General features: G+C 42.2%; 1 protein-coding gene across 1 annotated transcript in view; it reads left to right on the top strand.

The window, feature by feature from the left end:
* Nucleotides 1–5,923, top strand: part of SEL1L (SEL1L adaptor subunit of SYVN1 ubiquitin ligase) — a 43,897-nt gene extending 37,974 nt beyond the window's left edge. The window contains exon 22 of the transcript XR_012831138.1: nt 4,118–5,923. The gene's annotated coding sequence lies outside the window, so the exon portion shown is untranslated. The remainder of the gene's footprint in view (nt 1–4,117) is intronic.
* Nucleotides 5,924–21,512: the final 15,589 nt, after the last annotated feature.

Below are 21,512 nucleotides of genomic sequence, written 5' to 3'. Positions count from 1 at the left end.
GACTGTAAATTACTTCTTCCAAAGCTAAGTTGAGGGAGGGCAATGTACCATCTATCCAGGTAATGAATACTTTGACATCTAGTCTTAATTTTCATTTTCAGAAAGAAAAATAAGTGGAACTAGAGCACCATTGTAGTTGCATTTCAGGTAGCACAAGGTAAATGTGACTTAACTTCCACAACACAGTAACTGAATTCCGTAGTGAGTCTTGGAATGCTTTTACCCCAAAAGGTATCAGTGCCACTGCTGCTTATTCTGGTAAGCTTTTCTGAGTGCAGCAGCATTGCAGACAGACTTCCATAGAATCACAGAATGCTTTGGGTTGGAAGGGACCTTTAGAGGTCATCTAGCCCAACCCCCCTGCAGTGAGCAGGGACAGCTTTAACTAGATCAGGTTGCTCAGAGCCCCGTCCAACCTGACCTTGAGTGTTTCTAGGGATGGGGCATCTACCACCTCTCTGGGCAACCTGTTCCAGTGCTTGACCACCCTCATTGTAAAAAATTTCTTCCTTATATCCAGTCTAAATCTATCCTCCTTTAGTTTAAATCCATTACTCCTTGTCCTGCCACAACAGGCCTTGCTAAAAAGATTGTCCCCATCTTTTCTATAGGCCCCCTTTAAGTACTGAAAGGCCACAATAAGGTCTCCCTGCAGCCTTCTCTTCTCCAGGCTGAACAACCCCAACTCTCTCAGCCTGTCCTCATATGAGAGGTGTTCCAGCCCTCAGATCATTTTTGTGCCCTCCTCTGGACCTGCTCCAACAGGTCCATGTCCTTCTTGTGCTGAGGGCCCCAGAGCTGGACACAGTGCTCCAGGTGAGGTCTCACCAGAGCAGAGTAGAGGGGCAGAATCACCTCCCTCGACCTGCTGGCCACGCTGCTTTTGATGCAGCCCAGGATACAGGTGGCTTTCTGGGCTGCAAGCACACATTGCTGGCTCACGTCCAGCTTTTCATCTACCAGTACCCCCAAGTCCTTCTCTGCAGGGCTGCTCTCAATCCCTTCATCCCCCAGCCTGTATTGATATTGGGGGTTGCCCCATCCCAGGTGCAGGACCTTGCACTTGGCCTTGTTGAACCTCATGAGGTTCACACAGGCCCACCTCTCCAGCTTGTCCAGAGGGACAAGGGACTTTGGATGACATCTCGTCCTCCTGGCGTGTCAACCGCACCACTCAGCTTGGTGTCATCTGCAAACTTGCTGAGGGTGCACTCTACCCACTGTCTATGCCATTGATGAAGACGTTAAATAGCACCGGTCCCAGTACGGACCCCTGAGGGACACCACTTGTCACCCATCTCCATTTCGACATCGAGCCATTGACCACTACCCTCTGGATGCAACCATCCGGCCAATTCTTTATCCACCGAACAGTCCACCCATCCACTTAAGGGATAGGTTGCTCACATTTTTATTTCTTTGCTACCCAACATTTTGGGCTTTTCACATAACACTGGGTTGCAGTGGTTATTTGGGTTGCAGTTCCAGATTTTTGAAAATAACTTGGAAGAATATTAATTTGTGTCACCAAACACTTATATTTTATTTCTGCAATTCTGCTGTTGGGCATTTTTCATCTTTCCTTCCTTATTTTTTTTTTTTATGCTTGTTTTTCTTTGTACTTGTCCTTCCTCCTAAACACAGGCATAAACTGTACTGTAAAATTAGATGTTCCAGTTCCCATCTGTTACTTATGAATGTGACTCCATTTCTGTACAAGATTCATACTATTTTTTTTCCTTTTTATTGCTTCTAATTAATTGCTTTTTCTGAAAAAAGAATTTGTACCTGGGGTGTGTGTTTGCAGCCACAAGGGGGCATCAGATATTAAATGGTGACTCAGACTTGTTAAAAAATATTTTAGGTCTCAAAGATTAGGCAAGGAGTAACTTCCACACTTGCAGTCATTGTCACATCATGGGAGGATGTGCATGTATATCTACATGTATATGTGTGTGTGTGTAGATGTACACACATGCATATATATTGAGAGAGAAAAGAGTGGTTGCAGGAGCTTCGGAAACTTACTTATCAAAATTAAATTATCCAGTACTCTTATTTCTTTCATAGTTGTAGAGCAAAAGTCCAAAATTAAAAATCCCTGTAGCTTCTGGAAAGACTTGGTAAAGAATTACCTTCCCTGGACTGTTAAAGCTTTTTTATGTATATCCATCAACATGGTGTCATACTTGTCTGTCTTGCAACATCTTTTGGCACATTATGTACAGATAAAATGTGGAATGGTTGGGCACAGCCTCCAGGACAGTGGCTACATTTGCAAAGTTAAATCCAGAACTTCTTAGAGCACAAATTCTTTCCCACTAAAGCAAGTGAAAACGTTTAGCAACAGGTAATGAAGATTTCTTTTAAAATCACTTTTCACTGAGACCATCTGGTGAAATATTTGAGCTATCCAAATAACTTGAAATCTGTATTATACAATATTTTACAGTGTTTGTTTCTGTCCAATCTTACTTTAAAGTTTAGTAGACTCTGGACTTTGCTATATACTGAAATTCCATTAATTAATGGAATTTTAGGTGCTTCTAAATAAGATTTTTTTATTATTATTTGGACAGTTTCCCCACATCTTTTCAACCACAATTTTAAAGAAAAAGCTTGCTTGCATTACTAGTATTAAAAATTAATCGGGGGGGGTGCGGGGGGAAGAATTGGACAGACTTCGTAGACTTTAAAGTCATTATTATAGCTGATGTTAAAACTACCGAAGAAATATGTGGCATGTTCCAGTTTAAGACTTATAACTTTGGGTTATAAAAAGGGTACTTCTTGGAGAGTCATCCAGCTTTGAATTCAAAGGCTAAAGGCCTGAAAATCTACATGTTTGGTGAGTTTTCCAGTAGCTGATTACCTTCGTTACTGATGCTGTGAGATCAAGAGGACCTGCGTTAATTCTTTTCAAGTTGTATTTAGTTTCATCTCTGGTTCTCATCGTATTATAGGACTGGGCAGTCCATTAGGAAGAATAGCCACACCAAAATACATATACATTTTGGTGTGGAATCTAGAGTGCAATGTTAAATGTTCATCTGTAACTGGATAACTAAAGGATTTCGTATCTTTTGCAAATAATTTTGAGTCTGACTTGATTGTTGAAATCTGGAAACATTGCACAGAAGGGAGGTGACTATAGTAAAATTCAGACCCAGTGAGATAAATGTGGTGATCTCACTGCACACAGCTGTGTTGGCTTTTTCTGCCCCTTTGCTAAACAAACAGCCTCACTGAGTTTCCTACCAGGAGTCTGGTCTTTTACTCCATGGAAGGCAAAGGGTGCAAGTAGGTAGGAACTTCTCAAAACAGAGCAAGAAAGAAAGGTTTCTTCATTAATGTAGTAACTCTCAACTAACAAACATTCTAGCGAACGCTGTATATTAACTGTTTGCCTACTCTGGTATCTTGCGTATTCAGTGAAAAGCTCCATAGAGATAAAAAAATATTTACATTTTTTTGCACACGTAAAATTTCTTTCTGTTACTGTCTTGTTTTGGGGCCTAATTATTACGTTTGAATTTACAAGCCCCCAAAAGTTTGCTCTTCACTACATTTGCCATTCTTAGTTCAGCTCCAAAAGATAGATAGGAAATACTTTAAAATGTTTCTGGTGGTACTAGTTGTTCAGCATCATAAAACACAGCTCTCATATTTGGAGTAAAGAGTTTGCAAATAGTCCTTTGGCTGAAAACTGAAAAATTCTATGGTAAATACTGAAAATGAACAGAAAAGTAAACTAAAAATAAATCCCCTGTTTTAACATTTCAAATCTAGTGTCTCATTAGTCCTCTCTTTGGTACTGTGAAAGGTCCTAGAACAAAAGACAGACTGTGTCAATTTAAAATGCTATTCCTTATCTAAACACAACAAACAAAATACTCATTTCCACTGTCTCCTCAGGATTTCTAGATACCAAATCATTAAGACTTTCTTGCAGCTACAGAAAAGGAAGTTTTCCAGTTACATAAATGAACACGTTTGATAAGTCTTTAACTTTCCCTGTGCTTCTTATATTAAGCATTTGACGCTTCCAAATTCCTCCACTAGCCATAACACACCTAGCACTGCTATTGTACAAGTTTTTCTCTTGCTCAAATTGCAGGCAGAACATGTTCTGCAGCTACGGATTACTTTGGTTTGCTGTTACATGGCAAAACAAATGTGCCTGGACAACTGAGCAATTTATTTCCTTGGGGAAAATGCCCAGTCTGTGAATGGGAAATGAAGGTGATGGCCTACCATGCTGGAAACAGCACCTTTGTCTCCGAGCTGTTGGTTTTAAACTAATCTTTCCGTAACTGAGATGTACAATTACACAAATCTCTCCCGAAGTATGATCTTTTAGGCTTGCCTGTGTTGGCTGAAGCAAGGACTATTCATGTGCATCCACATGTGTACAAGTGAATGAACATAAGCAAACAAGCTTTTGGCACAACACATTTATTTTCTCTTACTGCTGTTTGTGTCACGTCAATATTAACCCATGGGCTGAGGAGCATGCATGAACAAACGCTCCTGTGAGGCTGTACTTTGTGGTACGATATAAAGAAGCATGTGAAGTACAGACTGACTTAATGGTGGAAGCAGTTGGAAAAAAATACGGGAAGTGCTTCTGTACATTTCTGAATTGGGCCTCTGTTGAGATACCACCAAGGGTTAAATCACACTTCCTCACTTCATTTAATACAGTGAAATATATTTAATTGTTAACTGATGAATTCAGTTAAATCTGCAGTAAAGCTTGCCTGAGAATAATTTTCTGTTGGAATAAAATAGCATAATTAAGAGTTTCCCAAGATGTCATGAATTATTAATATTGGCTTTATAATGAAATGTTAACATTAAGAACCCTAATTATCTGTCAAGTTGAAAGAACAAAAGGTCAGGTGATGTGTATATTCAAAATAAATTAGAATTGGGATCGTTCTAGCCTTTAGCTATTTGGTACATGTGTTTATAGTTATGATCTAACATGCTCTAATCCTGTAGAGTCTCAGCATAAATACATTTTCAGAATAGGTCAGAATACGAGCAATAGAATGCTGTATTTTTATGGTTAATATGCAACATTGTGTCATATTCTAGAAAATGGAAGGACATAATCTTTGTTCTTCAAACCCAAACGATTTGAAGTAGGCAAGCCAGACTCTCTGGACTGTGTTTGAGAACCATCCCCCACCTTACTTTGGGGGCAAAAAAGTTCAAGTATGTTCTAACTTCTCCTTCTGTTGTATGAATAGCAGTTTTCAACCAGAAATTTGATGTCTAAATATTCAAATGGAATAATTTCATTTCTGATTCTCTGATGTAATAGAACATTTCAGTGGAAGAGGCCTACAACCACCATCTAGTCCAACTGCCTGACCACTTCAGGGCAGACCAAAAGTGTTTTCTGTGTTTCTAATTCTGAGAAGACTCAGAAAAATGTAAGAACCTGTAATAGGTAGGTTACCTGCTAGTCCTTCTGTTCTACCTCTCACTAGTTAAAGTGTTTCGGAAGCAAAAAAGTAAAAATTTCTTACAAGTCCAACTAGAATAATGGTATTAAACAGAGCTGTCTGATGTTGTGGTAATGGTGTAGTAACTTTGATGGAATAAATAGTTTAAGAGAATCGAATGTTCTAAATCATCATCTCCCCCCCCATATTAAAAGGATGTTGAATACACGAACTTCAATTCACTTAATAGCAGAAAAAGTAATTGGTGCTAGAGCTAGCTTAAGCCTGTTAATCAATCTCCATAAAAGAGGGAAAAGTGCTAAAAAAGCAATATATTATATGCAAGCCTTTTTCCTTTAATGATTTTTTTAAATGAAGAAACATCCCTTTCCTTGACCTGTAAACCGTCTAAAGGCTATCAGTAACATGCTTGGGGGTGAAAAGGACAGCAAAGATGGCAACCAACTTATATTTCTGGTGCTGAGTCTTCATTACAACTTGTCTGATGAATTTTCACACTGTGTGCTTTAGCAATGCATGATATGGCAACCACTGCCGCTGTTGGACTGTTCGTGCCAGCATTTGTAGCTGCCTTTGTGACTACAGGCTCATAGTACTGTTGTGAAAAGTTACTCTGTAATGGCTGATCCTGATGCTGCTGTTCAGAAAACAAACGAGGAAAAAAAGAAAAAGAAGAAATGGGGCTCAGGACTTGACCAAAACCACAGGAAAGGATTGATGGCCTTGGAGACTTTTTCTAGTCAGGATCTCTCCCAGGCCAGTCCATCAGTCAATGATGTTATTCTGGATCCTGGATTTATTAAAGATGGGGAAGATAGAGGAAAACTAATCTGTAGTTCTTTTGGTTCATAAAATAATTATGAGAAGAAACAAAGACACCGATTGTACGTGAGCAGAACTACCTTGTGTCCTTGTAGCTAACCTTTACACATGTTAATGAGTGTGGCTACCAGCCTAAATCCGTCTTGGCCCACGGGCACTATGTGCAACTAAACATATTTTTTATGACTAGTTTTGTTTGGGAAATCATCGGTTTATACTGCTGGATAAGCCTGTGCGTGATCTGTAAATACTATTTGGAAATGTTTTGAGTTGTGTGTGATTTTCTCCCAACCACCTCTAGTTGGCACTCGTGTCAACGTTTTGTGCCAGAGGCGATTCCCCCCACTTGTAGCCCAGGGGCTTTGGTTTTTTGTTTGAGTGGCAGCACACTCCCTACTGCATGTCCCCAGATTAATATGTACCAAGAGTAAACCTTCAAACCTCTTTGAAAGGTCCTTCAAGACGAAATCAGGCGACGCAGATATGCTAAACTGTTATCAGTTTATCATCAGTTATCATAGCTGCCTGGTTATCTTGCACTTTTCATTTGAGATTTTCCCAGTGTTTTACAAGAGCACTTTAAAAACTGTAGTTCACCTGGAGAAGAGTTAAACGTGTGCAGGTTTGGGTTTTTTTTTTTTTTTTTTACAGTCAGTCCCCACTACTAATTAAGGCTGTTATGATAATGTTTAATGCAAATGTTAAGGTTATTAACATTTCTCAGCTTGCAAGGTTCAATTTCCTAGGAAGCTCTTTGGTGCCTTGATCCTTCCTCAGCTCTCCAGAGTCATTCTCTGAATCTGCTAACGGGTGCACACGTACGCACCCGTGCTCACGTTTGCATGTGATGCACGCGTTCATTTTCCATAACTTGCCTTTCATCAGAAGCCTTGAAATTGTAGTAGGGTTAGAAATTAAAGCCTCCGTAAATCCATTTGCGTATGCAAGTGGCGGTCTGAAATCTTTAAAGATAAAGGCAGTAATAAGATGAATATTTTAGATTTGTATTATTAGGTCTGTGATACTACTACAACTTAAGGGCTTAAAAACCATTTGGTTCGTAGACATTTCAGTTAACTTTGTTAGTCCTAATGCATAATATGGGGATGGTGGCTGATCTGCGAAGTTCGGCGGGGGCTGACAAAAGAATGGAGACACCTATTAATTTCTATTAGAAGCGGGTGTGCAGAATCATCGGTAACAAATAAATACCGTCCGATTTCAGCATTTCAGAATGCCAGCTGAATGACCCCGAGCGCAATGATTTTTTTTGTATTCTACTTTTAATCTGCACATTTATATTTATGTGCGCGTTTCTGTACGAGGAGGCTACCCCTCAGGCAGGCAAGTGCGGTGACTGTGGATCGTGTTTAAGAACAGGCCCTGAAACTGCTCCAAGGGATTCGCTCCGGGAGCACGGCTACCGGCGCCCGTGTCACCCCTCCGGCCGCCACCTTGCCGGAGCCGGAGCCCGAGCCCGAGCCCGAGCCGCCCGCAGCCCCCGGCCGCCGCCCGCAGCCCCCGGCGCCGCCGCTCGCACGGGGACCGGCCCGGCCCCGCGAGCCGCCACCGGCCCCGGGCGGGGCGGGGCGGGGCGGGGCGGGGCGGGGCGCGGTGCCCCCGGCCAATGGGGCGGGGCGGGGCGCGGTGCCCCCGGCCAATGGGGCGCCGCGGCCCCCCGCGCCGCCGGGGAGCGCCCAATGGCGGCGGCCCCGCGCTGCCGCTGCCCCGAGGGGGCGGGACGGGAGGGGATGGGGCCGCCGCCGCCGCCGCCGCGCCGCCCGCTGTCCGCCTCCGCGGGCGGTGGCACCGTTGCGCGGCGGAGCGCTTCGGCCGCCGCCGGCGGCAGGTAGGTCTGCGGGGGGCTCGGAGGAGCGGCCGCGGAGCCGGCAGCGAGCGCGGGCGGGGAGAGCTGCGTGCCCGGGGCCGCCTGGCCGGACCTCCCCCCCACCCCGTTCTCCCTTCCTGACGGGCGGGGAAGGGGTACGGCGGCTCTGGGTTTGCGGGCGGCCGGTTCGCGGGCAGCGCTAGCGCCGAGGCAGGCGGAGGGCGTTCAGAAACCGGAGCCTAGGAAACCTAAACGGAAGGCAGGTGGCCCCGCCGGCGGAGCTGGGACTGCCGCCTGCCCCTCTGTGCCTCCGCTGCGACTGGCGGCGGGGGCGGCCTCGGCGGGGGCGGCCTCGGCGGGGGCGGCCTCGGCGGGGGCGGCCTCGGCTGCGCGCCCTGAGGGAGCCCGAGTTTCCCCTGGGCGCTCCGGCGCCTTTCCCCGGCCGTGGCTCGCGGCACCGCTCCCCGCCGGGACCGTCTGGACCGCGCTTCCACCGGTCCCGCCGTGCTCCTGGCAGCCTCCCCGGTGGCTGCTGGCGAGGAAGGCTGCTCAGGGCGGGCAGCCTGGCAGCCCCCCGGCCGCCTGCTCCCAAATGGGCGCTCTCCGCTGCTATTTGTCATAATGCGCGCGGTGCTGCTGTGCGAGCGCTAGCAGATGATCGCTCTGCGGCTGCGGAAGGGTTAATGAGTTGTTAAGAGCAGCGTGTGGAAGCTGCTTGTATCCACCTACCCCTCAGCTGCTCCGCGCAATTACTCATGTTTGGGATTTTTCCCTTCTCGAGTCGACCGAATTGTGCCGCTTTTGAAATGCGCTGTGGTTAAGATAACTGCAAGGCAAAGAAGAGTCGCTGCTCGTCTTTCTGTTGTCGCGTTTGAATGCGCTATGTAAATTATAGGTTAAAAAAAGCTCAAATTGCATATTTCCATGCAAAGTGGATTTTTATGTTGATGTAGGACCAGACAGCCCCTTCCCTGCACATTTGCCTAGTTTATGCATTAAATATCCGTTCTGTACTGCAGCTCCACTTTGCTCTGTTGGTTTTCGCTAATTGTTTTGTTGACTAATTGGCTGTAATGAGACAACTTTTTTTATTTTTGTTTTCCCCATGTTTTAATCCATTTTGAGACTTCAGTTTTTCAGAAATAAGTTTAAAAAAAAAAATGCTCAACTGCTTGACTAGATCAAGCGATGCTTTACAGCTCACATCTTCCCATACTTAGTTGCACCTTTCGCTGGGAATTATCCTTAGAATAACTTCACACATTGGTTTGAGGGCATTTTTAGTATTGTCAAGGCAAAAATTTGGCAAACATTGGCGTTTCTTTACTTGTGAATCAGCTATGAATCATTCTTGTCTTCTGTGAAATGTGCATTTTGTGAACTTACTAGTTAGGGCAAGTAAATTTCAAACTACAGGTTGGTTACAAAATGCTTGTGTTCAGTGGTTTTGGCACGGTGACTCTGATTTCTTTTTTCCTTTTCTCTGCCAAGATGACTGAAACATACCTTGTGTTACACAGACAGGTGAGCTCTGGACTTTGCCTTAATATTTTCCAGGTAAACAGGTTTATGTTAGCGAGCGAAGTTTGTGTTATCACAAAGAAGCTTGAAGAGCAGTTTCCCCCGTCTCCAGTGAGATGTATTGCGTGGGATTACGCAACACATATGACTTTCCTAAATACTTAGTTTCCAAATGGCTAGGTTCTCTCTCCTCTAAGAATTTTCAAATTTGGTGGATTATAACATGAATAACATGAAGCGGTATTTGCTACGATTTAGATTTAATCTGTTACATCATGCTTTTGTCGGGTAAATCTTTGACTTTTTCTGTATAACATTAAAGGCTTTGCCTGGTATTCCTATGGAGATCTCGAGTACAAAGCAAGTAGCAGTAACTTCCAAGCAGATTTAACGTATCGTTTTCCTTAGAAACAGGAATACAGCTGGCACTTTAGTGATCGCTGCTTTTTTTATAGTTGTAGCTTTCAAATTATTTTTAAAATATGAATGCCATCAAGAGCATGACCATTAAACCTTCCAATAAGAGAAAAGGTCAGATTTTTTTTCTCTCGCATGTTGCACTGTATCTCAGTTGTGACTAGCTGTACTCTTTTATGATTCATATCCTTAATTATCATTAAGGACTTAACAGCATACCTTGGTCTTTAACTACAGATCTCTCCTTTACATGAGTTCCTTGGATCCCTCATTACATCAGTGGCATAATTAATACTCTGCTGTGTGGTTGGTTCAGATAACAGTCCAAGGGACGCAAGCTAAAAAAGCAACAGCTCCATCTCAATAGTGGCCAACTCCCCATCTCGAGTCCTTGTTTGTGCTACCTTGCCAGCTATCTTGTTAAGAACTGGCAGCTGGTGTGGTTCCCTGGTTGAGAAACCCAGACTGTTCGGGTGGTTAAAACCATATTGTGAGTGGGCTAAATACATCATGTTTATGGAGTCCTTAGTTTTCAGCTATCTGAAGTCTGGCATCAGCAAATGAAGATGAGAAATGGTATCTATGTGTGTTACAAATCTCTCAAGACGTTCTGCACTGCAAGGCTTCTGTTGCCCCTGTTGTATAAGTGGTGACTTTTCCAGTCAGTGAGGCAGTTGCCACGGTGGCATCAGCTACAAGACCATGGCTTGTGGATTCTCCTGCTCCTGGTGGTACCCTTTCTTCATGCAGCTTTTAACCCAAGTATTGCAGTGAGGCTTTGTGCAAAGCACCTGTCATGATCTTTACCAATAAGGTAACAGAATAAGTGAATTTTGAATTGTTGAAAAGCCCTATTCTTAAAGGCAGGCTGAAATTAAAGGTTTTAGCCTCAGAAGCTGTGCAACAACGTTAGCTTTCTCTTTGAAAAGCTTTTGGAAAGCTAAAAAAAAATCATCAGGAAATATGCTCTAGAACTATAAGGATTCATGTGGTGGTGGCAATCTTCTAACATAATCTTGGACATCTGAAAGCTGGATGTATCTAAGCTAATCCCTTAAGCTCACTCTGCAGTCAGCTAGGAAAGGAGAACCTTCAGAAGGCAATTCTTAGGCAGTTTGTCTGAATTGTTAGTTGCATTACAAAAAAAAAAAATCCATAAAGTACTCAATGGCAAAACCAGATTTTTTTTGTCCTCCGATTTCTTAATACATTTTCTTAAAGGATTGTGAGTTCTGCTAATGGATCTAATAACTTTGCAAGTAGTTAATCTCAAGGAAGGAATGCCTGTCTTCGTATGCCTTGGGTATGAACCTGCGTTGTCTTCAGGACTATGGCTGTAATTGTAATCAGGTGAATTTGAGTCCTAGGAAACACAGATAGAAGCCTTACAGCTCACATCATACATATGGAAACATTAGGGGTTAAATCTTTGCTCCTTGTAGATGATGAAGGTTTTGCCAGGACCTTAAGCAGGGCCTGAAATCCATCTGAAGGTGTCTGTATGGGTAAGATTGCTTCCCAGGCAGGGTTTATGAATCCCCTATTGACTTCTGTGATTGATTTTCACTGTCTTTTAAATGTGCAAATAAGGTGCGTGGCATGGAAGGTCCTACTTCCTTCAAAACTTAAGGGTGTAAAATTTCAGAGATTAAGACTGAAAAAACTGAGAAAATGCAGTCCTGTGGAGATACCAGGGGACAAGCATCAGGGTTCCAAGATTCCCTTCTTTTCTGAAAAAACTATGGATGCAAATATGCTAGTGCATTAGTTAGAGCAGGAACACACTTTTGAAATGAACGTCCTGATCATCTGCACTTACTGCTCTTCAGTTTGCATCTCGGAGCACATAATTGAGCCAGAAGAACTCCAGGAGCTCATTTAACATACTCCAAGTGCTAATGCAAATTCAGTCTACAGGATCAGATTGGAGATAATTGGAAGTAAAAGCCACAAAAAAGTAGTGTGAAAGCTATGCCCTTAATGCCAAGTATTTCACCCTACAGCTCTGCTCCTATTAGTAAGGTTTTACACTGCTTACTAGTGTAAACTTAGAATACAGCATCTTGACCAACTTGTTACCAATTTTTTAAATGTAACATAATCCTCAGTATATATTTACAGAAAAAATAGAAGGGAAAATATAAACCTCAGAGCATAATGTTAAAAAAGGTAAGAGAAGACATCAGTGCATACGTCCCTTAGATAACTATAAAAAACAAATAGTGCTTTATTAATAGAAAATACTCTTAAAGGAAGTAGGTTATTGAAATGTATAGGTTTCTTAAACATCAGTTCTGCAGAGATACAGTTGGTGAAAGGGAGCCATAAGATTAAAGAGCTTTTGCCGTCACCCATCCCAAAAATCCTTTGATGGGTACTTTTCTGACAGGAAATATTTCCTAAAATGTTGGAAGTATTTTCTCAGCAGTGATATATTAAGGTTTATCAGTCTGCTGCAGTGACATGTCTAGAAATATGTGTAAGACTTTCTTGAAGTTAACATTTTTATTTATTGGAAGAGGTCATGCTATAGGAATGTCTTGATTAGTTGTGCCATTACTTCAGATCAGCACTTGGTGATTTCATCTCTTATCGCTCAGGGGCATTCATATGAAATGAGAAATCAGTCTCTGAATAACAAACCACTGCTGAAGTGCCTCTTGTTCATTCTTCACAGACTAAGGCAGTTGTTCTGTGTTTGATACTGACAGGGAAGGTGGGATAGACAGATTGTGATCGTACTGATACGTTTTATTGTATAAAGTCATTTATCCTGGATAGTAAATATGGTTTTTAAGCTTTGTTGCAGAAATTTCCCTCTGGGAAGACAGAACTGAGTGAAACTCCTAGGAAAGGGTCCTGAAAGAAACAAATAGCAGTCCTAGAAGTAATGAATGAGGGAGCCAAAAAGCAGCATGGGAAAATAACCTGAAAGTGTGTGTGTGTGTGGGGGGGTTATTTAGTAATAGCAATAAATCCCTGCATAGAAACCCTGTGTGATCAGGAGTGTGTGCTGTAGAGTTTGGGGAATTCATTAGACTCCCTGAAAGGGGGGAGGATCTACACTAACACAGCATAGCAGTGAAAGGGGAAATAGAGTATTGGTACAACGTGATTTTTGGCTGTGATTTGGTTGCCTTAAATTAAGTATGAAAAAGACATGCAAGCCTAAGTTAGCTGCCATAGTCCTTCTGGAGGGGGATTCACCTTCCTTCGAAAATAGATCAGACGAAGGATCCTCTGGAGGTGTTGTGTTCCTTCTATTGACTATAAACAGAGCATCAGATGACTATCTCAGATGTCTAACTGCGCATCCGGAGTTAAATGAGATGTGATTCATCTTGCTTTATTAAGGTAACTGAACTATAAGTCTTGGCACGATTCCTTCAGCTTGAAACAGGACAGAACTGACCAGTATGCTTCTGATGCAATGAACATGCTCTAGTAGGACAAAACTATCCGAATACTCAAAGAGCAGGCAGTGTGCTCCGGAGCTGAGATTCAAAACGGAGTTCCTGGTCCAAGGGCAGCGGACCTGCCTGGTGAGCTGGAGAGAAAGGATGTCTTTTTGCTGAGCTGTGTTTCTTGTTTCATTGCGCTCTTTTAGGCCAAGTTTTAGTTGGCATTTCTAGACGTGAATATTTATAGAAACTAATTCTCTCTGTGGGCTCTTGCGTTTGCCAGCTGTGAAATTAAATGAAAGAATTATCTTTAATTTACTTTTGAAAATGGGGATGGGTGTACAATACAGTAATTTTGTTCTCTTGCTATCTGAACCAGGGGCCTCTTGTGAACAGAAGGTACCATTTTGCAGAACTGCATGGTGGTTTTGTGGTTGTGTGGGTGATGAAAACGCATGGAAAAAGCACTACTAAGCATTTTTGAAGAGGAAAAGTATTACTAGCTGCATAACTGAAACTTGAGCTGGTCAAGCTCAACAGCAGAAGCCCAGTTTATTTTCTAATGAAGTAGTTTCAATGGAACAGCTGTAGGGAAGAAGTTGGCCTATAAAGTTTAATGATTAGTTGCTGTTTAATTTCTAGCTGCTCCTGAGGACAGAAACTTGCCACCAGAAATGCTCCTTTCTCTCTGATCCTTGCTATGTTGTTTCCAGTTCACTGGAGTTCACATATTTTTAAAAATTATATCCCATATGTAAAAATTATATATGGTGGAAACGTCAGCAGCATGTTCCTAAATTTCATTCCAAAGTATAAGGTGAGTTCAGCATGAGGAATACCATCTCACCTGATAGGTGCATGGATTTTTTTGGGGTATTCACTGCCAGAATCTCAAATGTCACTGAAGGGGATAAACTAGAGGTAGAATAGACTGGGCAGATGTTGGCTTTCCCCTTCTAAATAAGTCATCTCTGTAATTTAATTGTCCAAGTCTCTCTGAATGGAGGCGGCTGTGTTAGTTTACCACGCTACATGTGTGCTCAGAGTTTGGCACCAGCATTTACTTTTTTCCTAGAAAAGACTGCAAATTCTCCCTGTATTCAATCTAGGCTATTGATATGAATATGCTTGGAGCTTAGACTGTTTGAGGGTGGCCACAGACCTTTGGGAGCTGCAGCTCCAAACAGCTGCATTAAGCTCTTCAGTGATACTGAAACAGGCACTAACTTTCAAGTGACAATCCCTTCTTTTCAGGAAGTTTGTCTTGAGAAAAACTGGAATTTTTCCAATTCTGCTAATTTTCAGTAGTTTGTAACATGCTTTTGTTTGTATCTGTGTGAATTATGCTGCTGTCAAATTTACAACTCTGCCACAGTGAGTCACTGCCAGTCTTGGTAACAGAAACGGAGTCCCAGTCCCTTTGTGGGTCTGTGCCTTTATTTTAAAATCTACTTGTCTGCATCCCATTTCCAAAACTTGTCCAATGGGTAAGGCAGTCTTTGCCAAAGGTTAGCTGGACTCGGCTTCCCCAGAGCTGGCAGGAGAGCTGTAATGCTGCATTAACGTTGCTGTGAACTGGTATTTCCACATATCATAATGCTGTGCAACTGAGACGTATCGTGGGCTGAGGAGCAGAATAACCATGGTCGCTTGTGGCTACGTGAGGTTGGGTGGGGAGGTGGGGGTGACCTGACTGCATTACTTCCATTTCCAGAGCAGGCTCAGTAAGCAGCCGTGCTGTCAAACACGCAGCACTGCTGGTAGTGTTACCTAAGAGGGATCGCATAGAGGAAGATATTCAGATTCCAAACCTTTTAACGAAAAAAGGCCTTGCTGGTATTATGTGAGTGCCCAGCATCCATCTCCGTGTCTGCAGTGCTTTGTATTGATTTTTCGATGAAGTGAATGAAGTCTTCATAAAGTTTTTTCTGCTTTGTTTTCCTGACTAGACTCGAGTCTTCAAGGCAATGGTAACCCTGTCTTACACTTCTGGGGGCTTGGATGGGAAGGGAGTGTTGGGGTTGGGGTTTTCTGGTGGTTTTTGGGTTTGTGTTTTGTTGGTATTTTTACACTGGTGCTCTACTAAAGCACATGGATAACACAAAACAGGTCATGCATAAACCAGACCTGATGTCTTCCTTTAAAGAAAAGTACCTTTGGTTTGCACAATGTCTGACAGCACCCAGAAATGTAACATGAATGGAATTCTTGTCTAAAAGTTTGGGAGGCAAGATATTGCATTATCCAAGTCCAGCTGAGAGCTGAGTATGTACATGACTTCACTTGTCTTACCATGTGACTTTCATCTTACTCTTTTAGTTTCCGCATGCATAATTTGAAAGTGTAGGTAAGTAGAGCATACTTCTAGATATATAGAATTGCTGGTCACCTAATGCAGTTATTAAATTGTGTAAAGTTTAAAACAAATGTCTGCTCTTTGAAAGTGAAGAGTTAGTTGTCTGAGGACAGGATAGTGAAATGTCTCACTGTAGATTCTTTTCCCTTCCTTCCTTCCTTTCCCTTCCTTCCTTCCTTTCCCTTCCTTCCTTCCTTTCCCTTCCTTCCTTCCTTTCCCTTCCTTCCTTTCCCTTGTATTGATTTGCCAGCTAAATTATTCTATAGCCTCCAAACATGGAATTTTGAAAGATCAGATCACATTCCTATTTCTGTGTGAAAACTGGAGATTTTTTTCATGCACCTATAAATAGCAGTTTTTTTCCTTTTAGATTCTGTGTGCCATGTGCAAGTACATATACCTACAGAGCTTGTGTGCCACTGGCTCAAGCCAGGCATACGAGGAGTTGCCATCACAGAAGCTTCCCCAGCAAACAGTGTGGTCTATGGGGAACCTTTTCCCCAGGGTGTCTGCACAGCTCTCTCAGTGCACCCGACCTGCAGTGCTCCCTGCTATTCCAGTTTTGACAGTTTACTTTGACAATAATGCCTCAGCCATTGAGTGATTAGCCATTGTCTGTCTTTTTTTTTTTTTTTTAATTCTTAATCATTCTGGTTTATGATCTGCTGGTCGATAGCCTCACAAGTGCATTGGTGCAATGACTGTTTGAGCCATTCCAAGCACTGTGAAATCAGGGACTGTGCCATACTCTGTGGGAGCTGATTAATATGAATTTCAGTGTATAATACTGCATATTTGTCAACACTTGGAGTGCTTCGTAACTGGGCATTTGTGTCACATTAAAAGATGAGCATCTCATGGAAGCCATACAGTAATGTTGGTATTAGCTATTTGATGTTATTGAGCATGAGGTGCAACTGGTCCTTCTTCCTGCTGCTGATACTCAGGCTTTTAGTGGCTCCTCCTGTAGCTTCCTCAGCAAAATACCAAGTGTAATAAAATAGGAGTGATTTGCTGCCTCCATATGCCACAGGGGTCCACCTCTCACCGTGTACCCCTGCAGCATTTACATGATCTCATGTGGATAGATGGCAGTATATCTTGGATTCTTCTTCTGGAATGTACAAGGTTGCCTGCTGTCTCACAGGCACAGCTAACTATCAAAGGGGTAGTACCATAAAGATGAGCAGCTGCTGCTCACCGAACCAGATGATTCCAAAGCATTGGTAGTTAGAAAGCAGAGTATTCTGAGCTTCATTTTCTGCAAACGGCTCTACCCCTTTGCACCAGAGGAAAGCCACCTCTTTTGTTCTGTTCCCTGTGAACTTCCAGAGATGAATAAGCAACGCTCAGGAATGAGGATTGCCTTTACTGTCATCTTACTAACCCTACTCTCTAGGTATGGAGCTGTGGACAGAGAGGTTCTTTTTTTTCTCCCCTTATTAGTGTGTGTGTTAGTAAAATCAAAACAAACAAACAAAAAACCCAATAAACCCAAAACCAAACAACAAAAAATGGAGGATTTTCTCATACCCTCTGTTCTATACATGCTAGTATACCATGCATTCTTATTTCATGTTTTGACAATTAGACAAGTACAATTAGACACAAATGTATTAGACAGTAGTGTTGCAAACATACTATTTTGTACTGTGTATGAATTTGACTTGTCAAGATCTTTGTTTCTACTTCATATATAATTTTTTTGTAACAGTATATAAGATACTGGGTCCCTTTAAATTCAGTCTTTGCTCAAGCATGTTTTTTTCCTAGAGTTGCTTTTCATTCTCTTGAAACAGAAGTAGTCATGCTAAATGAACAGCACCATCAAGTCTAATGGGCCTATATTCAGAGTGTCTAAAATAGAGAGTCACAACAAATGTGATATTTGTGGGTTGCCCTGAAGGGCTGCAGTGTCACAGAATCACACTAAGTTGCATAATCTCAACTGACTCTCCAGACACTGGAAATGAGGAAAGACCAGTTGGATCATCCAAGGAATTTTCTGCCAGGGCAGGCTTGTTCCCTGTGATACCTCTTCCAGAGTATTTTTTTTTTTTTTGCCAGGTTTTAAAGAATCAAGCAGGACTTCCTTAAACTGGGAGACAGCCTCACATTTTAAGGTTGTCTTGATTGATATATATATATGTGTGTGTGTGTGTGTGTGTGTATATATATATATATATAAAACCATCAAACGGTATCTTCCTTGAAAGGAAAACCCCTTTTTAAACTCTTTTCCTTGGACAAGTGCTGCTGGTACATCTTAGAAGTTATAAAAGATGTTACATAGAAGCAGTTATATAGAAGTTATTTATATACATACAGTTAGTTATACGGAAATACAGAGAAGTCTTGAACAGAACATGGCTTTCTCACTCAGTGTTCCTAATCTCCCTTTCCAGCCAACATTCAGCCGAGCAAAACTTCTTTGCTTTCTTTCAGGGCTGCATCACTTCGTCAATGGTCCTTGTCTTCCTGATGCTTTCACAGTTGGATTCTGTGTTTTTCCCTCACTCTGAATCTGTTCTCCCGTTCTGTGCATACTCATAGCTCAGCTACATGAATGCCCATCCTCTCTGTAGGCAAACAGCCTCCAGTGAAGCATCTCTGTCTACAGAATCCAGTTTCTCCTTTGTCTTGAATGTGGCTAGTGTTTGAGGGCTTGACTTCTTTCTTGGGTTCCCCCACCCCACCCCCACTTTCTTAGTCCAAAATTAGTTTAACTGATACTGATTGATGGCAACTAATTATACCTACCATTTTCAGTGGAGATTTTTCGCCTAACATCTAGCATGAACTTAGTTGTAATTCAGAAGATAAAGCCCTGATTTCATTTGTGCGTTTGAAACCAGTCCTGAGGCACGGGCAGAATTATGCTGGCTCTCCTTTTACTAATGGAGGCAGGATCAGTTTTTGAGTTGTACAGTGAATATGGTAAAGCACTAATTTGTTGCAAGGCATATAGGCGATGCTGGCAGAACAGGATGATGTTTCATCCAAGCCAGGATGTGTGTTTAGTAGAAGAGTGTTTATCATCCCGCACAATATTCCAGTAAACTTATGATTGCTTACTCACTTCCCTGTTTCTTTTGTCATTAGTCCCAGTTTAGAAGAAGGATAGGCAGACAGGGCTTTGTGATCTTTGTGCACCTCTTGATGGCTGCCTTCAGTGATGTCACGCTGCAATGATGTAGTTGGTTCAAAGATGATTAATTGTAGAACATTATGCTTTTTACGTCAGTAGGTTAACTTAAAAACCACACCTTGATAATCACCACAACAGCAAGTAAAGTACAATAGCTTTTGGAGGGTTTGGCAAATGGAATACATCTGGCCAGCTTGTCTGTGCACAATTTAGACAAGAACATATGAAAGCATCAATATCAGATGTGCAAACCAGAGTACTCAGTGGGAGCTTTCTTCTGAAAAACATGTTCCTTGTATGATTCGCTTTTTCAGGTTTGAAAGAATAAACCAGTTTTTAAACCCAGTTCCCTCCCCATGTTATGGATTGGAGTGTCACTTATTGTAGCATTACATTGTGCAATAGTTGTGAATACTGCAAATTCACCATCCAGAAGCAGAGAAAGTCTGTGACACGCAATGGTCAGGCGTGGAAGTCTGGGATCAGGGTGCTGCTTTAGAGTTCTGCCTCATGGAGGCCTTGAGAAGAGTAGTAGTAGTAAGGACTGTGCACCCGCCCTCGCCTAAGGGGATGCTACCAATCTCTGCCCCCTTACTGCACTTAGATTTCTTGTTGCCTACTGTTACTACCAACAGGATTTTGTTGAACAAAGAAAAACCTGATCTGTAAAGTGATTCTGAATTAGTCTAGCCCTTGGGAAGTCAAACCCTTAAATTACTGTTTTACTTACTTTTTTCTCCTATTTGTTCAATACTGACTGGGGGAAAAAAAAAAAAATCCCAGATTTTAGAGATGCAAATGTTCTGCTAAACAAATTGGCATGTTGCATCTTTGCTGTGATCTTTTCCCAGTCTAGTTTTAAAGCACTGTTGCTCTATACGGTAAGAGAAGCATTTGATCTTTGCCTCAGATTCTAGTTTGAGTTGGAAGTCAGTTTGCAAAATTATCCTTCAAGTTTTAACGCAATTACATGACTGGAGGCTTCAGTTACACTTTGGATGCATCATGGACCCACAACAAGCTATATTTAAAGCCCTGAAATGTAGAGCTTCTACTTTCCCGATGTGACTGGGGATGTGAACTGTCACTGCCAAACATTTTGTCTGGCATGCTCCTTTGGTTTCTGCCTGTTACACATTACTTCTAATTGTAAAAATAAATAAATAAATAAATGAAAAATATATTCCCATTCCTTTCCTGTATTGCTGCTCTTCTACTATGCTTTTCTGCATTTCTCAAGTTCTTGAGAGTACAAGGAATAGAGGAAGAGGTTGTACAATTCTCCTCCAGTATCAGGTTTTGAATCCCTCTGAACAGTATCTTGTCTGACTGGCTCTTGCTGTGAGGTATCCAGAACCCATGAAGTATTTCTAAGGCATGTCCTTGGCATAAGACACCGTTGTCTTCTGAACTGCCTAAATATCCTGGTATTGCCTGCAGGAGAGCATCTTAGGTGTTTTCTCTGTTTGCCAAAGAGTGAGAGAGGAGCTTCTGTGGCAGATAAATCGTGGGGTAGAGAAAACAGCAGCTATTGACTTTTCAGATATTAGCCTTGATGCAAATGTTCCTGAGGGAGATGCTTATGACTTTTTTACCATCGTATCCCCTACAGGCTCTCTTCTCCTACTGTCAGGAAATGTGAGCTGCCAGCAAAGCTGAAACGTGTATTTGAGGTACGTGGTTTTATGTGTGGTGGTTGGGTTCTTGTGGCCTAGAGAAAATAAGGGCATTCCAGGTCACCTCAGCTTTAACACTGCTTCTGCCACTGACTTGCAGTGTGGATTTAGACCGATCATTTCATATCTACTGGAATAATTGGGTACGGCTATTAATTACTGTGGCCCCACCGCTTTTGTCATCCAATGTGCCAGATGGTTCTAGTCATCTTCAGTACCACACTCTGCCTCACTCTATCTCTGTCTAAAATTGCCAGGGGACAGTAGTAATGACCTATCTTGTAATGGCGCAAAGTGGATTTGACCAGGCTCTAAGGACAGAACACTATCAAGGCTCTTGTTACCGTTCGCCTAGGTATAATCTGTGACGGGCAAAGCCATCCCTGCTTCCAGAGAGGCTGCAGGAGTTTAACTAGGGACATCCGTTTGGCTCCCTTTGAGCCCTAATTCTTCCTTACATGTTGAGAGTTTTCATATAAGTGAGTGTTACATGCACCAGGTAGTGACTGAGCTTCTTAAGCTGTATCTGAAGTCATGGAGCTCATGTAATAGCACGTATGAATCCAAGTAAGTAAAACTGGTGTAAGTTCTAAAACCTGGTGTTACCAGAGATTTTCTCGGGGCAATTTATAAGCTGGGAGAGCTGTATACATGGAGAAAATAGGATTGTCAACATTAAGAATGCAATAATCAAATAACCAGATATGACTTTATTCCTGTCATCATCTAGGTCATTTATAAGGTAATCTTACCTCAGGCATTTAGGCAGAGGCTGGTGCAATGATTTTTTCAGTAATAATAATAAAATCCAAATCCAGGTCCTTTATTTCATTGGGTTTCTCAAGTTTGGGGTTGGGTTTTTTTTTTTC

This window comes from Pelecanus crispus, chromosome 6, assembly GCF_030463565.1.
Source record: "Pelecanus crispus isolate bPelCri1 chromosome 6, bPelCri1.pri, whole genome shotgun sequence".
Classification (NCBI taxonomy): domain Eukaryota; kingdom Metazoa; phylum Chordata; class Aves; order Pelecaniformes; family Pelecanidae; genus Pelecanus; species Pelecanus crispus.
The sequence above is the reverse complement of the archived record's forward strand: the minus strand, read 5'-3'. Positions and strand labels throughout refer to the sequence as shown.